The sequence below is a fragment of the Syngnathoides biaculeatus genome, chromosome 9 (assembly GCF_019802595.1).
Source record: "Syngnathoides biaculeatus isolate LvHL_M chromosome 9, ASM1980259v1, whole genome shotgun sequence".
Taxonomy (NCBI): domain Eukaryota; kingdom Metazoa; phylum Chordata; class Actinopteri; order Syngnathiformes; family Syngnathidae; genus Syngnathoides; species Syngnathoides biaculeatus.
The window spans coordinates 26,931,334-26,950,373 of NC_084648.1; the positions used below are offsets into that span (position 1 = coordinate 26,931,334).

Here is a 19,040-nt window from a genome sequence, read left to right on the forward strand (position 1 = left end):
AGGGGTAATTTAGAGTGTCAATTAATGTTGCATGTTCTTGGGATGCGGGAGAAAACCGGAGTGCCGGGAGGAAAGCCACGCAGGCACTGGGTCAACATGCAAGTCCACACAGGCGGGGCCGGAATATAAACCTCGGTCCTCAGAACTGTGAGGCCAATGCTTTACAACTGCTCCACCATGCCACCTTTGTTCTGCCATAGGAAACCAATTATTATTTTGTCCGGAAATGCCTGTCGCAATTTGAAACCAGTCATCATCCTCTAGTTTTTGGATCACTTTTACTTCGGTTAATTTTGATTTAGAAGAAGAGGTACTAGTAGTTATCTCTGTGTTCTTGAGACTATTCTTGTCTTCGCAAAGATGGAACGTGAGGTGTACTTGCTTCTTCATAAGAAGGTGGTTTCAAAGGTACTTTGGTGGTGCTCAAAATTATTTGGAGTGTCAAAGGTTTTTCATCGTAGGACAACATTCCGATGCTCCACAAATGTGTCATAAGCAGGAAAAATGTTATCATGATTGCTATCATGCCACAGCTTCCTAAATTGGGACTTAATCACTTTTAGGGTAGGCATTTCATTTAGGTGTCCCTAATAGGTTTGGTGTCTTTTAATGTCTTCTCTGACTTTTGGCTATTTTTAGACACTATAAGTCTACACTACCAAATGTATCCTGGACTGAAATAACCTTTTTGCAATGTGTCAAATGAACCTAAATCGAGCTTTCTGCTATTTTTTTTCTCAATTTGTCAGTAACTCTTGAAAGGGACCTTCCCACTTTGGAGAGCGCCAATGCTTCTTCCTCACACTTTTAACAAGCACCCATTCTCCCAGATCCACTAATTTGGCCTCCTGCTGAGAGCCTGATTCAAATCATAATTAGTTTCATATTGGGTCTTAAATTTAGGAAGTTCAAAAGACCTTCTAAACAATGTTTATGGGTGTTAGCCCTGAAATAGTGTGTGTTTCTTTTGGCTTGTCCCTTTCGGGGTTACCATAGCGTGTCATCTCAGATGAACGCATATACATGTTTGGCACAATTTTTACACCGGATGCCCATCCTGACGCAACCCTTCGCAGGGAGTGGAGGCCCCAGTGGGATACGAACCCACAACCCCTGGTTTACCAAACCAGTGCTCTAACCAATGAGCTACGGGGCCTCTGTTAACCCTGAAATAGTGGTAATGCTAAAGTATAATTTAACTAAATGTAAACATTGTCCATAGTCTGTTTCCTCCATATACTTTTTAATCTGTTTGCAGATACGTACAATGATGTTTTAAATAAATGTTAAAAAAAAATCCTATTTTGTCCATATTTTTGGGGGGAGGGGATTTACTAAACGCATTCCATTGTCACTGTACATTGCTTGTGGAATGCCATAGCATGGTATTATGACCTTACATGATACATTTGCTACTGTTGGAGCATCAAAGTATTTTGTTGGAAATAACTATGCATTTTGAGAATGCTTCTGTAATGGCCAAACAGTATTTCTTTCCTTCATTCCGATTTAATTCAATGAAACCTATATTTTTTTTTGAAAGGGATAAGTAGGTCTGAACCTTGTGGGTTATGTTTAGCACAGATCAAACATGCTTTAGAAAAATGTTTTCTATAAATTATATAATGTATCTACTCTTCATTTTCCTCCTGTTGGCCTTCCATTTATATGTTTTTTTGTAATTGTTTTTTTTTTCCTGTGCTAACATAAACTCCATATTTTTTCATTTATTTCTTGCCCCTTTGTTTGTGCCAATTTCCCTCTTCTTGCATTGGGATTTGTTGTTCCTTATTAATAGGTGTTTGGTTATCTAAATATTGTTGTGACACTGTCTCTTTTAGTTCCAGAAATGGTTTTGCAGATTTCATCCTTTGCCGTTCTATTCGCAAAATCCTTTCCTCTTGAGACTAAGTCTATTTTCTGTGTGTGTGTGTGTGTGTAGCACATTTGCATACAGCTAAGGTCTGTGGCCATTGCACTGCTCCTAGTGTTTCTGATGAGTTCTGCATGTGGAACTGATTTGCCTGTTGTTACCATACTTCTATTCTTTCAGCATTGCGCAAAGGTGTGTACTGTGGCAAATGCAGATGAACTATTTGTGTAAATAGTAACATCCTCTCTTCTCATTATTTCAAACTTCTGTTAACACTCCAAATGCTCCTGGCTGAGCAATTTAATGCTAGCCGCTCATCTTTTTATTGCAGTGTCTCTATGTTGTTGCACTAACCTGAGGTCGTAAATTGACCTCTGCAACCATCTAGATCAGGTGTTTGGTGTTATCTGGCAAGCCTCGGGCTGTGTTTTTTAAACCAGATGCAGCGCATAATTTGGAACACAGATTCTGAAATAAACTGTCCGGCCTAAAAAGAACATCCTCTGATTTTTTTTTCAGAGGTCTGAACATGAAGAATAATATTTTTCTTCCCACCCACACTGAGGTTACATTTTAAATACTCTTGACTTGTTGTGTACACATTTGTAATTTATTTTCACTCACGTTGTACCCTTTGTCAAGCAGATGTTTTAATGATGCTACTTATCCTCATTGAGTGTGAAAGGAACAGTGTCAGGTTCACCAATCAGACATTCATTAAACAGGACAAAAAATGAAGCAAAGACACCAGTTCAAGTCTCGCAAGGAGAAAGGAGAGGAACTGTCTCGTACAATTGACCACTGCACTCTCTGATTATCCTCTCCTCAGCACCTCTATTTATTTAGTTTTAAGACGCCCCTTATTTACATGGATGTTACAAAAAGAAGACGACAAGCAAAACAGTTTGAAACAAGGTGTACATGTTTGTTCACATGCGTGTGCATGTGTGGAAGATTGCTGAATACATGTGTGGTCAACATTTCTTTAACAGGCAGCAGTTCTAACAGTTCTGATGATCAGATGTTTTTGTTCTTGCTATCTCCTGCTAGGAGGCTGCCACGTTATCTAGGGCAGAGCAAAGCATTTCTTTATTGGAAGCAAATGTATGATAATTATGATCACAATTATTCCTACATTTCCCCCCTGTTTATCCTACATTTGCTACCACGTTTTCTACAGCAAAGCAAAGCATTCTTCATTGCAGGCAGAGACAGAGGAGGAGTAATGGGGAGGAGGTGTGAATTTGATCAAAAAGAAATTATTTGCTGGTGTTGTGGACAAAAAGGTCACATTTCATGTGACTGCCTTAGAAACAAAATGCCCACCACCACATGACTAGAGGAGCCACCTTCCCATCAAAATGTCACCACCGATGCTCAAGAAGCAGATATTGAATTAAATTTACAGGAAAATCTTGCATTAGACGTGGCTAGACCTGAGGTGGAACTGATCGTGAACGGTAAGTCTATGAAATTTTTGCGTGACACAGGGGCATGTAAAACAGCATGTAGAGAGTGCATTCCAGGATGCACCATGTCAAGAAGGAAAGTGTTTGTCAGAACAGCTCAGGGAAGGCTCTCTGTAGTCGCTGAAACAAATCCTGTATGGGTGTTGGACCCCCTGGGAGAGTCGTGTAAATTGACAATGCTCATGGTCCCAGATTGCCCTGTAAATTTGTTGGGAAGAGATGGCTTGCTCAAAAAATGCAGCCCTATGGGGGCACAAACCAGTGCAATCTGTAGGCCGGTCCCAAGCCCGGATAAATGCAGAGGGTTGCGTCAGGAAGGGCATCCGGCGTAAAAACTGTGCCAAACAAATATGAGCGTTCATCTAAAGAATCCCATACCGGATCGGTCGTGGCCCGGGTTAACAACGCCCGCCCCCGGCACTGCTAACCTGCAGGGCGTCGGTGGAAATTCAGCTACTGTGGGTCGAAGACAAAGAAGAGGAGGAAACCGGATCCAGCGTCAGAAGAAAAAGAGGAATGCACAGAGCCTACAACTGAGTGTAGGGACTTTGAATGTTGGGACTATGACAGGAAAAGCACAGGAGTTGGTTGACATGATGATTAGGAGAAAGGTTGATATTCTGTGCATCCAAGAGAGCAGGTGGAAAGGTAGTAAGGCTAGAAGTTTGGGAGCACGGTTTAAATTATTCTACCACGGAGTAGATGGGAAGAGAAATGGAGTAGGGGTTATTTTAAAGGAAGAGCTGGCTAAGAATGTCTTGGAGGTGAAAAGAGTATCAGATCGAGTGATGAGACTAAAATTTGAAATTGAGGGTGTTATGTATAATGTGGTTAGCGGCTATGCACCACAGGTAGGATGTGACCTAGAGTTGAAAGAGAAATTCTGGAAGGAACTAGATGAAGTAGTTCTGAGCGTCCCAGACAGCGAGAGAGTTGTGATTGGTGCAGATTGTAATGGACATATTGGTAAAGGAAACAGGGGCGATGAAGAAGTGATGGGTAAGTACGGCATCCAGGAAAGGAACTTTGAAGGGCAGATGGTGGTGGACTTTGCAAAAAGGATGGAGATGGCTGTAGTGAACACTTATTTCCAGAAGAGGGAGGAACATATAGTGACCTACAAGAGCGGAGGTAGAACGACGCAGGTAGATTATATTTTGTGCAGACGATGTAATCTGAAGGAGGTTACTGACTGTAAAGTAGTGGTAGGGGAGAGTGTAGCTCGACAGCATAGGATGGTAGTATGTAGGATGATTCTGGTGGTGGGTAGGAAGATTAAGAAGACAAAGGTAGAGCAGAGAACCATGTGGTGGAAGCTGAAAAAGGAAGAATGTTGTGCAGCCTTCCGGAAAGAGGTGAGACAGGCTCTCGATGGACAACCGAAGCTCCCGGAAGACTGGACGACGACAGCCAAGGTGATCAGAGAGACAGGCAGGAGAGTACTTGGTGTGTCATCTGGTAGGAAAGGGGAGAAGGAGACTTGGTGGTGGAACCCCAAAATACAGGGAGTCATACAAGGAAAGAGATTAGCGAAGAAGAAGTGGGATACTGAGAGGACTGAGGAGAGGCGAAAGGAGTACATCGAGATGCGACGTAGGGCAAAGGTAGAGGTGGCAAAGGCCAAACAAGAGGCATATGAAGACATGTACACCAGGTTGGACACGAAAGAAGGAGAAAAGGATCTCTACAGGTTGGCCAGACAGAGGGATAGAGATGGGAAGGATGTGCAGCAGGTCAGGGTGATTAAGGATAGAGATGTAAATGTGTTGACTGGTGCCGGTAGTGTACTAAATAGATGGAAAGAATACTTTGAGAAGTTGATGAATGAAGAAAATGAGAGAGAAGGAAGAGTTGAAGAGGCAAGAGTGAAGGACCAGGAAGTGGAAATGATTACTAAGGGGGAAGTCAGAAAGGCACTACAAAGGATGAAAACTGGAAAGGCAGTTGGTCCTGATGACATACCGGTAGAGGTATGGAAGCAATTTGGAGAGATGGCTGTGGAGTTTTTGACCAACTTATTCAACAGAATTCTAGCGGGCGAAAAGATGCCTGAAGAATGGAGGAAAAGTGTTCTAGTTCCCATTTTTAAGAACAAAGGGGATGTTCAGAGCTGTGGGAACTATAGAGGAATAAAGTTGATGAGCCACACAATGAAGTTATGGGAAAGAGTAGTGGAGGCTAGACTCAGGACAGAAGTAAGTATCTGCGAGCAACAGTATGGTTTCATGCCTAGAAAGAGTACCACAGATGCATTATTTGCCTTGAGGATGCTCGTGGAAAAGTACAGAGAAGGTCAGAAGGAGCTACATTGCATCTTTGTGGATCTAGAGAAAGCCTATGACAGAGTACCAAGAGAGGAACTGTGGTACTGCATGCGTAAGTCTGGTGTGGCAGAGAAGTATGTTAAAATAGTACAGGACATGTATGATGGCAGCAGAACAATGGTGAGGTGTGCCTTAGGTGTGACAGAGGAATTTAAGGTGGAGGTGGGACTGCATCAGGGATCAGCTCTGAGCCCCTTCCTGTTTGCAGTGGTAATGGATAGGCTGACAGATGAGGTTAGACTGGAATCCCCTTGGACCATGATGTTCGCAGATGATATTGTCATATGCAGTGAAAGCAGGGAGCATGCAGAGGAACAATTGGAAAGATGGAGACATGCACTGGAAAGGAGAGGAATGAAGATTAGCCGAAGTAAAACAGAATATATGTGCGTGAATGAGAAAAGTGGAGGGGGAAGAGTGAGGCTACAGGGAGAAGAGATAGCGAGGGTCGACGACTTCAAATACTTGGGGTCAACAATACAGAGCAATGGAGAGTGTGGTCAGGAAGTGAAGAAACGGGTCCAAGCAGGTTGGAACAGCTGGCGAAAGGTGTCTGGTGTGTTATGTGGCAGAAGAGTGTCTGCTAGGATGAAGGGCAAAGTTTACAAAACAGTGGTGAGGCCGGCCATGATGTACGGATTAGAGACAGTGGCACTGAAGAAACAACAGGAATCTGAACTGGAGGTGGCAGAAATGAAGATGTTGAGGTTCTCGCTCGGAGTGACCAGGTTGGATAGGATTAGAAATGAGCTCATTAGAGGGACAGCCAAAGTTGGATGTTTTGGAGACAAGATTCGAGAGAGCAGACTTCGATGGTTTGGACATGTTCAGAGGCGAGAGAGTGAGTATATTGGTAGAAGGATGCTGAGGATGGAGCTCCCAGGCAAAAGAGCGAGAGGAAGACCAAAGAGAAGGTTTATGGATGTGGTGAGGGAAGACATGAGGGCAGTTGGGGTTAGAGAGGAAGATGCAGGAGATAGGCTAAGATGGCAAAAGATGACACGCTGTGGCGACCCCTAACGGGACAAGCCGAAAGGAAAAGAAGAAGATGGCTTGCTCAAACTAGAACTGGGCTTAGTGCCCTCTCCAACAGGAATTATAGAAGTAAAAAGAAAAACAGAATTACTGGGAGGACAGTTGAATGTCTTACAAAATAGAAACCCAACACCCTATTATTACACCTTAGACATTCCAAACAAACATCCCACAAGAACAGGAGATCTCTTGCTGCAAACAGCTCGAGACATAATTGAACAACCACAAGATAAAATGGGGAGCGACTCACTGCATGTGACCACGATTATTAAATGTTTCGCATAAAGCTCCATAAATTTCTCCTTCCTCTGTCAGAAAGGTGTCAACTTTCTTTTTCTTATTTTGTAGCACTCTGTGTGTAGTGCTTGATTAATGTATTGTTCCACGGTTCCAGTTGGTTTGTCAACACAATGTTTTTCAATCCATTGTTTTATAGAATTATTTGTATTAGCATGGAGAGCATTTTTTAATTGCTCTTGATACACACTCCCTGAAGTGTGATCTTCAGGAATGCCGCTGTTTGTTTTGAAACATGCAGTCATTCTGATTCTATATTCTTCAAATGTTTCATCGTCTTTTTGATTTGCTCTTCCAATGGAGGTATAATTAGCTCTTTGTCTGAATCTAGCAGAAGTGCGTTCTATTAATCCTTTAACGCGATGATAAAGTTCCCTACTGTGGTGGGGGAGTAATTCGTTCTTATCTTTTCGGTTCCAATCTCCTCTGATAGTGTGCCAATCTCCCTTCATTGCTGTCATCCAAATTTGTTGTACTTCCACACCATTTAAATGGTAAGACTTTCTTAAGTCTTCCATTCCCTGGACGAATTCTGTTTCATCAACTTTATGAGATGTGATACCTTCTATGGCCCTTTTCACATCATCTTGAGTCCAGGTTCTATGTTACAAAATGGTGGGTAGTTGATCATCTTGAATATTAGGATTTGCCACTTCTATCATGGGATATGTTTCTTCAATGCTTTCGTCGGACTGGTCTATTTTTGGCATGGGAGAGAAAGTCTTTCCCCATGTTTTTGACCATTCCATTTCTGCTCCTCCTGATCTAGTTACTCTTTTATTTGTTCCTTCATAGTGTGGGGGAGGTTAAGGGGGTGAAGGGGATAAAGGCGGATACAGCACTGGATACCCCGGAGCAGTTGGCGATATAACTGGGGTGGTGGTGTGTGGGTGTGTAACTCCCTGCCTCCCTTCCTGCCTTACTCCTACTGGTCCTGTCTCATCATCTTCCTTTCTATGAAACATAATTGATTCCTCTTTCTTATCGTCTATTTTTTCCCATTCTTCCTTTTCTATCCTTTTTTTTCCTTTTCTTTTTATGGCTATTAACATCCAAAATTCTGTATCATCATAGCCATCTTTACACATTTTTTTTCATAATTTTTGTGTGTGTTTCTTATTTTATCCTGCAGGTTAACTATTTTTTGCATATTGAGCTGGCCAGCAAAGCCATATTGGACATTGGCTTTCTACAAACTTCCAGTCCTTATATGGTAATTTTTGTATAAAATCCTCTGTGTCAACTATTTTGCTGGATGATTTTCCCATGTTGAAGTCAGTGGTTCACCTAGGGTGACTAAACTGACTTCCCCTGAACAGGGTGACAATTACGTTCCGTTTGAGGTAATTCTCAAGCTTCTACCACAAGTGGCAGAGAAATCTTACCTCTGCATCCTCAAACAGTTGTCACTCAATTTCCTGTTCAAATGAGGTAGCCAACCTTCACTCACACTTTTACACATGCACACGTTTCACGGAGCTCACCTACAGGACACACTTTGCCCTTTTCTCAGTTTTATAGACTAATTAGTCTACTCGATAGTGACTAGTATTCTCGAGGTTTGGTTCTGCCACAGTCACCCAGACGCACATTCACTCATTCCTCATGAGTGTGGGAGTTTCCTACTCACCAGAGATGTCTTCACTTCCTTCGGCTTCTCGTCAACCCTCAGCCTCCAGATCCAAAGTCGAGGCCCAGTCCCGGAAAGGGTCTGAAGTGCCGTGGCCACGGTCTTTGCCTGGACGTTGACTCGACCCCTGGAAACCTCAGGTATCTTGAGATCCGGCTCGAAGGACCAAGTAAATGTCAGATTCACCAATCAGACATTCATTAAACAGGACAAAAAAGGAAGCAAAGACACCAGTTCAAGTCTCGCGAGGAGAGGGGAGAGGACCTGTCTCGTACAATTCACCACTGCACTCTCTGATTATCCTCTCCTCACCACCTCTATTTATTTAGTTTTGAGACGCCCTTTATTTACATGGATGTTACAAAAAGGAGACGACAAGCAAAACAGTTTGAAACAAGGTGTTTGTTCATGTGCATGTGTGGAAGATTGCTGAATACATGTGTGGTCATCATTTCTTTAACAGGCAGCAGTTCTAACAGTTCTGATGATCAGATGTTTTTGTTCTTGCTATCTCCTGCTAGGAGGCTGCCACGTTATCTAGGGCAGAGCAAAGCATTTCTTTATTGGAAGCAAATGTATGACAATTATGATCACAATTATTCCTGCAAACACTTTGGCCGAACTAATAGGAATGGGAGCACATATTAAAAGTTAGTGTATGACGGTTCAGTGGTTCTTTTCATGCCAGAGTTATCCACAGATTTCACCAAGAAATATCTCTAAATTGGAAAAGTATTATCGAAATTCCTCTCTTGCTCAGACATTCCAATGACCCCGGCTGGAAAACTGGCAGCCAATCAGCGTAGGACACGCCTGCAGCGCTTGCTCTTCTGACCCACATCGCTCGTAAATACGTTTCACCGAACAGACAATGTCCACTATCTTGCATTTTGTGGCCGATTTTTGTGAAAAATAATTATAAAACAAAACAAAAATAGGATGATGTACAATGTTAAACCCTGTGCACTTGAGCCAGAATACACACAGATGGCACTTGAGATGTTCTAGAGGGGGCGTGGCACTAACAACGAACAATAATCCAATTATATGGACTGTTGAGATTTGATGCTTTTCTAAGGAGTTGGTTTAGATGTAGAAAATAAACAGCAGGCATGGCCAGACTATTTTTTTCTACCCCAAGTCATACTTTACAAGCAGCCAGCCTCTCGCGAACTACCAGCGGCGGGGGTGGAGGGGGTTGTGGTTGTCCGCGTGGAACCCCATAAATAGTAACCAGGAAGTGTTGTGTGCTAAAAGCCAGTTAAGCGAGTATAACAGCGATGCTCCATGTTATTACTACCCCCGCCATTGAGCAAACAAAACAAAATTAACAAATGTACAACATTCAAGCATTTGAGCCAGAATACACACAGGCGGAATTCAACATTGTAGGGGTTTGAGGAGAATCTCACCAGCTGGTTTTCTGCGTACACAGATCAAGGACAGCCACCGCGCTGCACAACACATCCTCGTCTGATTAGCAAATGGACAACACCTTATCTGTTGATTAAATGTATAAGGTCATATTTAAGGAAATAATAAAAGTTCAATAAAAGTAAAATAGTCTTCATCCCCTCTCTTGATCTATGAAATAGATCACAAAAATAAATGCGAAAATCCCAAAAGTAACACTTAAAGAAATATGTAAAACATAAAACCCTATCTAGTCGTCCAAACATACCTTGTAACAAGTGCATACCTCTTGATTCAGAACACTTGTTAGCTTTAAACCTGCAGGACAGTTCTAGACAACTCAAAAACAGCAAAACATTTCTTAAAAAAAGCAACAACACTCAAATATAAGTAGAACAGAATAATCACACAATATGAGCAAGGGCAATGCAATCACGGGGCATGTCAACATCATGGCAATCAGGAAGCGGTGGAAGTACAGCATCGTTTTTGAGTGGAGCGACAGCAACAATAAAATCATCTTGAGGAACAACCTGGGGCTGGGGTTGGATGAGGACATAATTGCCGCGGCCATCAGCAGGGGCACCAGTCGCCTTCTGAATCAGACGGGTTAAAAGAGAACGAATACAAGGAATGCAACACCATGCACAGAGGGTGAGAATAGAGGTGAAGACAGCCAGAAAGATGAAGATTGATGAAATGACTCCCTTCCATTTACCAAACACATTCATCCAGTTATCCCACATAGACGTATCAACACCAGAGTGTAACTTCATTTTCTTAGCAAGGGTTCTAAGTCCATCTCTGGCCTTAGTGAGGCGTTATTCTGATTAATGGTACATCATTGGTCGCCAAAAAAGGAACAAACACCTACTTTCTCGGCCAACACTGCATCTCATGCGATTCTATTTTGGAAAGCCATAATAGATATTCGCCTTAAGTTGCTCATATACAGTTTCAAGTCCTTCAAGGGTGAATTTTCCCAAACGTTGCAAATTATAATGTATGTAATTGATACGGTCGACATTTTCGTCAGGAGTAATGGGGAAAAGAGCAGAAAGCCTCAGTCTCCACTGCCACGTGAGCTTGCAGTGCTTTCGTTGATACAGCAACATGGGCGTGGCGCGGTGGCGGGTCTGTTTCCACGGCGACGTGAACGAGAGTAGGCAGAGAGTCAGTCAAAACTAACACATGGGCGTGTCTCGGGAGCGGGTCCAACTTCCGCGTGAGCATGAGTCAAAAACGAGTCCGTTGAAACTGCAACGTGGGCGTGTTCGAGGTGTCAGATCAGTTCCCACTGCAACGTGCGCTTGGCTTGGTAGTGGATCAGTTGCCACTGCCGAGTGAGCAAAAGTCAGTAACGAGTCCGTCGAAACTGCAACGTGGGCGTGTCGAGGTGGCGGACCTGTTCCCACTGCAACGTGCGCTTGGCGAGGTGGCGGATCCGTTACCACTGCAGCGTGAATCTGCGTCAGCAGCGAGTCAGTAGTAGTCGCGACGTCAGCGTAGCTTGGCTGGTTCTTCAATCCCTGCTGAACCTGGGCCGTGAGAGCCGCCAATGGGGCGCTCTGCCGCTCTATCTCCGCCCGCATTTCGCGGCAGAACACCTCGTGATTTAGCGGCTCCTCCTCCCTCTGGGCTGGAAGCTTCGCCACCAGCTGAGGGTCTGCCGGTTTCACCGTTGCCGGCGAGGAGTGGGAGGACGAGGAGGGCGTCTTTGTTGCCGCGCAGTGGGAGGCACAAGGGAGTGCCCGGCCTTGGGGTCTCCTCTGGCTGCCACGCGGAGGTCCCGGGTAGATGGCCAAGCGGGTTCCCACAAATGGGTTGGTGTACTTGGACCTACTGGGCGGAGACGCTCAGGTGCTGGAAACGCGGTGAGGTGAAGCGAACTGACTGGGATGAAAGATCAGGTGAAGAGATTCGTAATCGAAATAATCTGAGTCGTACTCAGGCAGCTGGTCATATAAATCAAAGTCCTCCTCATAATCCGAAAAATCCGAGTCCAAAAGAATATGCAGTGCTGGACGGGTCGTGGTCGGGACGTATTCATAGCTCGCCGGCGGAGCATATGACACGGAAGCGGAGGACGTCATGGAGCCTACCCGGATCGGACAGGCTTGGTCCTCCGGCAGTCGGTCTACCTTGCGTCGGTCCCGGCGACGCCGGGTCTTTCCCGCTGGGTCCTGTTTTGGCCAGATCGTTCTGTCACGACCCATCGGAACGGAGGTAGGACTCAAATGCAGGATTCAGGAGATGCAAGGTAGTTCGGGGAAAAACGTTTATTATTAGAAGGTCGGGGATCGGGCAGGCAGTCAGGTGCAGCAGTGGTAGTTGAGACGTCGGGCGTAGAGAGCAGGTCAGCGGGCAGGCAGGAGTCGGTACACGGGAGAATAATCAAAGCAGGCAGAAGTATCAAGGGAGTCAGGCTTACGGGGTCGGTCGGAGAACAGCCGAAGGTCGGTACACACGGGTTGACGGTCAGGGATACTAGAGTGCTGGAATGGGACATGAACCTCAGCGATCTGGCGGAGGACCAGTCGTCATCGGGGTCCTATATGTACACGGGATAATCAGCCCGCATGAGGCGCAGGTGTGTGCCTCCCAACTAGCGCGACCGCGCGGGCACCTGCACAGCCCGGGCTGGAGCGGCAGGATCATGACAGCAGTAGGAGTACCTTTAGCTATTTTAAAGTCATTCCATTTCCAGGCAGCCAGGTCCAACCCAGCAGCCGAGACAGCGTAAGCTGAGTCAGAATAGACGGTGACAGATTGTCTGGCCGCCAGTTCCAGTGCGAAACAGAGTGCGAGCACTTCCACTGCCTGGGCTGAGGGGGCAGACGGTACTACGGAAGAGGAAACAGTTAAAAAATTCGGCTGAGGGTTGCTGCTCCACTAGATCAGCCACCGCAGCCAAAGAGCCATCTGGCTTACGGTAACAGCAAAACATCAGTGAACAGGACCCTGCCATTAATCAGAGGTTGGACAGAGAGATCAGCACATGGATGAAGAGAATCAATCACAGCAATTTCAAAGCAGTGCGGGTCTGGATGCAATTCATTAGTTATGTCAATGCCAGTGCGGACATATGTGATGTTTGGTGCTGTGAGAATTTTCAACAGGCATGTTTGCCTATGAAAAGATAGTGTGAATGCTGATGAGGCAATGTGGGCTGTCACGAGTGGTCAGTAAGGACCACAAGGGGATATGACATAACCATGTGTGTGTTTTTTTTTTGGATAACTTTGACGAGCCCAGCTGCAAACCTAGTGCATTCAGGGCTTTTGGCCTCAAGTGGATCAAGTGGAATGCTACAATACATCAGAACATGACACTTTCCATCCTTCTTCTGGTTTAAAGTTGCATTCACAATGGTAGTTGTGACAGTAACATCTAAAATAAATGGGATGGTGTAATTCGGGGCAGCCCGAAATGCTGCTGATGCGAGATCTTGTGCAAGAGTGGTATAGACAGAGTCTAACTCCGCTGACCACTCCAATTTGGCAGCAAGGTTTCTGTAACCTTGGTTTTTCACCGTGTGTCTGAGGGGAGCGGTGCGATCTGCAAAGCATGGAAGGTAGTGTCTGCTGTAGCTGCACAAACCAAGAAAAGCAAGCATCTCCTTCACCGTGTCAGGATGTTTGTGCTGTAGTATAGAAGAACGATGCTCCGAGGACATAGTGGATCCTTCAGAGGAGATCACTCTGCCCAAGAAGATCACCGATTTGCGACAACACTGAAGCTTCTTTCTGGAGGCTTTGAATCCCAGCTCATGCAAACGGAGCAAAACAAGTTTAGTTAGAGACAAACACGACTCTGCTGATGTGGCTGCCAATAGGAGATCATCAACATACATCAAGAGTTTACATTTACATTAGATCCTGCAGCAATGATTTCAAACATTGATTAAAAAATGAAGTGAATTTTTGAAGCCTTGTGGCGACCTGGTGTATTGCAAATTGTTTCCCTGGTATCTGAATGCAAACAAGTGTCTATACTCGAGTGCGAGTGGGACTCAGAAGAATGCATTTGCCAAATCAATCGCTGTGAAGTATTTGAAATCAGATGTGATGGTAGACAATATTCTGTGGGGGTCTGGTACAGGTAACAGTGGTGTGGTCTTTCCATCATTAATGACTCTTGAATCATGCGCCATACGATAAGTGTTACCATCTGCTTTTAGAACTGGCCTGAGTGGTGTACACCACAAGGAGGTGGATGTTTCCAGGGCTCCGTCGTCATGGTTAGAGTAGTCACATCCGTGTTCTCTTGTTAGGGTCTCGTGTTCTAATATGGTCATATTAGTTGTCGAGGGTGCGTCAGGAACAATGATGCGGTATGAATCTGCAGATTTGGAGAGCTGTACGTTAGGCAGTGGTGTGTCCTCCCAGTCAATCATTTGAGTCAGTCGTTTCACCATTGGTCCCAGCTATCGGGCCTTGTGTCCTGGAGACAGAGCGAGTGAAATTTGGGTACTGACTCTTCCTGCATTTTGAACCATGTCATGTGATCAGGTGTAAGAGAGCAGGATGCTGCTACACCCTCTCTTGCTGTGTATATATGTGTGAATATCATGTCCCAAACATCACCTTATATCCATGCAAAGTTTGATTGCGGTTGTAATATAGTGGGTAATGGTATGGATCTAGTGGAGGCAGGTAAGCCCTAAGAGTGTTTAACCAGGGCTTCCACAACAGAAATTGATGTGTGAGACCAGGTTTGAGCGATCTTTCTGGTTGAAGTCGGGCCCAATAAATGTCCACAGTTGGAGTTCACTCACAGGTGTCATAAGCCATTGTCCAGAGTGGCAGACGAATTCAGCTGCCGGCATTATGTGTCCATTTGGGAAAGAAACAACAAGTCCTCCAAAGCCGCATAAGATAGAGGCACGTGCCTTAAATAATAGGTCACATCCTAACAAGTTCACTGGTGTTTGTGGTGAACGTACAAACAAATGGTGAAAGGCCTGTCCAGCTAAGATTGTCGGTAGGGGTTGAGTCCATTGCAGGGCTTGTTGAGTCCCCGAGAAGCACATCAATTGTGCAGAGTGTTGTGAAAATAAAGTGTCCAGGAGCGAGATGTTGAGTGAGGGGTGTGTTGCCCCTGTGTCAAGGAGAGTGTTCACTTTTCACCCCGCAACAGAGATGGGGATCATGGCACCTGCATCGCAGGACCCCAAGGTGGGCTGCCAAAGCTGTCATTTCTGCCTGTGCCTTGGCCCCCTCAGTTGTTGGACCAGCCACCACACCCTCGCATTGGACCTTGAGGTGGAGGAGCTGTTGGACAGTCTTTAATCCAGTGATCGGGAGAACCACAACCAAAACATCCTTGATCAATTTGATGTTGTTGCTCCCCCGGCCCCCTCCACGCCTTCCTGCGTATCCACCCCGGCTATTACCTCGGAACCCACCTGCCTGTCTAGGTGGTTGTGCCTGCCAAAAAAATTACATCTGGTGTGGTTTAGGACTTTTCCTCCCTATCTGCCTTCTTGCAGGGTTCATACTCAGTCTGACCAAAAAAACTTAAGGGCTTTTTAGGGGCATTCTTAGGGGCTGACACGAAAAATTTAGGGTTGACACAGAAAAAATTTAGGGCCGACACGAAAAATTTAGGGCCATCGTGGGAAATCAAGAGTAAGGAAAAAAACACTCACCCAATGGTGCCATCAACCGTTCTTGGTTCATCAAATGTTCCAGTACCTCAGTACCCGTGACAGTGATCACCTGTCACCCCTTGCGGTAGTTCTCATTGATATGACCATTGTCAACATCTTCACATAACAGTATACAGAAAACCAGATTCTAACTACAATTGCAACTATATACACAAATGTCTTCTACTGATGTCTGTTTCAGCACCCCTACTCTAGCTCCTTGAGCCTACCCAGTCCCTCCTCTTTGTTGCTGCAGAGGTGCCAAAGTGGCTCTCTTGTCCTTTGCTCTGCCTCTGAGTGCATTGGCCTCGGTGATAAACCTCAGATTCCTCTTTTGTTCTGCCTCCTCTAACAGCCTGTCAGCCTTCTCAATAAGCGTAGATATGTCAGTCTCTATTCTGGCTTTTTTGGCTTTGAGGCAGTAGAGATCAAAAGTGGGCAGCGATGCCAAATGTAGCCAGGTACGAAGTCTTCCTTTCCCCACAGTGGTAGTTTTTAGCAATGTCACTGTCTGGGAACATGACTGCAAACACTTTCGAATTATTTAATTATTGTGTGTGTGTATGTGTGTGTGTGTGTGTGGTGTACTTACATGTGGTTCAGAGCACATGCGTGTTTGCATGTTGAATATGCTTCCTCATTTCCAGTCCCCTTTACTCGTGTCCACATATCAAATACAACTTTTCTCAGCCCCATCTTTTTTTCGTCATGGGCCCGTTGATGCCCTCCATGTCACTTGCCACCTTACCAGCGATTCTCAGGTAGTTTCCTGGTCCTGTTCGAACGTCTGTCTTCCTCACATAAGGCAAAGAGAGTGTTGGATACAGGGGCGCGGTCGGCGCCGGTCCAGGAGTAACTGTACCCTCTTCTTTACTTACTTTACCTTCGTTCGACTTACCATTATCATTTTTCTTCAACGTTGCCATCGCCGTCACCATCATTAAATGCGCAGTTCGCCTTTCTTTGTTCACCTTTAATTATCTTTAAGTTCCATGAACCCTTGTCTAATCAGTCCCTCTTTTACCTGTTTTACATAGTCTCTGTCAATTTCCTATAACTTCATCGTCAGTTTGTCCCAATTGTGAATTTTACCTAAATTGTGCTTTTGCCATTATTTTTCCTTTCTTTGTCTTGTTTCTTTTCGTCAACATCAGCCATCCTTTGTCACTCAATTTCAATGTGCAATTTAATCTTTTGTCGGATTATATTTGGCACATTCACGATCAAATTCACCATCCATGATTATTTATTTAATTTAGTGGTCACTCTTCTTCGACTAAACCCACCTAAATTCCTATCGCGCAACAAATTAGAACTTCTATACTATTCACCTTGCGATGTCCCAGGCTCAAACCGACGGCAAACCCTCTGTTTTTATAGGATCCCATCCCCCTTAGGTGTAACAGGTAAACCTCACAGTGTAATTGTTTGTCTACAATATACGTCAGCTATGACAGGATATACAACTTCTCTTATTCTCACTTCTTCATCATCACATATTCAATAATTCATATGAGGCAGGAACAATCTGATACCAATGACTTCTCAAATATAGGCAGTTCAATATGTAGAATTCAACGGTAACAGGCTTCTGCTTACCTTTGGTTTTATGTGGGTCGTGACCTGGAGAAGTCAGAAGTAAAGGTGATCACTCTCGACTTGTCCGTAAAACACTCCTGTGTTTCTCATATGTCTCCAAAAATGTCATCTGTCGACGGCCAACGCCCATCGGCCTCCCTCGACTTACCGTCGGGGTCACCAAGAAATTGTAGGGATTTGCGAGTTTGGACCCTACACGTGTTCATGGATTGAGGAAGAGATGACCAATGATTAGACGAGTTAACAGCAAATTGATTTATTACAAAGGAATGTGCAATACAGACGTCTGGGTCTTATCTAGGTATCTGCCGCACACGAGACGTGTGTCTTCTGGCAGGATAGCCAAAAGAAGAAGACAAAAGCTGCCCGGTAACACAAAATTTTCCACGCGCGCATCGCCATAAGTAGTAACAGGGAAGTGTTGTGTGCTTACACGTATATATATCCATCCATCCATCCATTTTCTTAGCCGCACGATAGTCACGGGAGTGCTAGACCCTATCCCAGCTGTCACCAAGCAGGAGGCAGGTTACACACACGCAGACATAGGGACAACATGCAAACTCCTTACACGCAGGTCCAGGATGGAACAGCTGTGCCACTGTGCCGCCTCATAAAGTATGTTCTTTCTTATATAGTACCAGCACAAGAGCCTTTTATTAAGCGGCTAATAATCAGTAATGATTAAATGTGTACAAATTTCACTGCTGATGAATGAGCCTTGACTGTGGCAGCCACAGCTTTGTCCTGTCAGGTTGACCCCACAGGAGGTTAAGGAAGGACAAATTTGGGTGTGTTTTCTCTGTTTTGTTGCACAACGCATTGACATCTTGGTTTAGCTATAATGAATGGTCTGTAATGCTAAGCACCGCTGACGTCAGGGGCGGGTTAAGGATGTTTCTTCCAGGTTTTGCTGTGAAAGCTGGCACTTATCCAGATTTTGCTTGGATTTCAAAAATTTTTTTTATTTTCATTTTTTTTCAATTAATGTCCGAAATATATGTAATAATAATATTAATTCATATTGGAAGGTTTATTGTACATATGAATTTTGAACAAAGTCCTCCTTTAAGTCTCATTTTTGCTGAGAATGCACCTTGATAAACCCCTCCTGTCCTTCATCTTGATACAAGGTATCTGTAGACCTCTGTTCTCTTTTTCCTTTCTTTTATTAATTTTACTTATTTTTCTCTTTTTAGTATGCAGGACGTGATTTACATACTCTTCCAATGTGCCTGCGGACAGGCCGATGTAATGTTTGTTAAGTTAGCTGCGAACTGCATCTTTTGAACCTGGAGAGCATTCTTCAACTGCTGTTGAAGAGGCCCATTTGCATCTTGATCTTCCTGCCACCTGCTGTTAGTCTCGAATACAATTGTCATTTTCACTCTGTATTCCTCAAAAGGCTCATCCTTTTGTTTTACTCTTCTTGTTTAATTTTCTTGATTTGCTCTATGTCTAAAATGCTTGGTTGCTCTCTGAATTTTCAAATTTACTGCAGATTGATTTTTGTTGGCTTTATGTGAAGAGTAATAACTTCCACACCATTTTTAACATCTTTCTTAGTCCAAGTCCTTTCCACTAAAATAGTCGAGTCGGCACCATTTCAAGTCAGTCCCATCTGATCTAGTCATTCTGTGTGGTGTTGTCTCATAATGTGAAGGTAGTAGTAAGCCAGTGTTTTCTTTTCTTTTTTCTACTACCTCTTGTCTTTTTGTGTCTTTTGTCCTTTACACTGGTCCTGTCTCAT

General features: G+C 44.4%; 1 protein-coding gene across 4 annotated transcripts in view; it reads right to left on the reverse strand.

Annotated features, from left to right (window-relative positions):
- LOC133506254 (potassium voltage-gated channel subfamily KQT member 5-like) overlaps positions 1–19,040 on the reverse strand; it is a 180,461-nt gene that overhangs the window by 159,518 nt on the left and 1,903 nt on the right. For 2 of the 4 annotated variants that reach the window (XR_009796440.1, XM_061830222.1), the window contains exons 2-3: positions 10,041–17,482; positions 8,629–8,784 (exon numbers count right to left, since the gene is read on the reverse strand). The gene's annotated coding sequence lies outside the window, so the exon portion shown is untranslated. Of the gene's footprint in view, positions 1–1,566; positions 2,940–8,628; positions 8,785–8,804; positions 9,166–10,040; positions 17,483–19,040 lie in introns of those variants that run through there. The other 2 variants (XR_009796441.1, XR_009796442.1) reach the window with 2 other exon arrangements.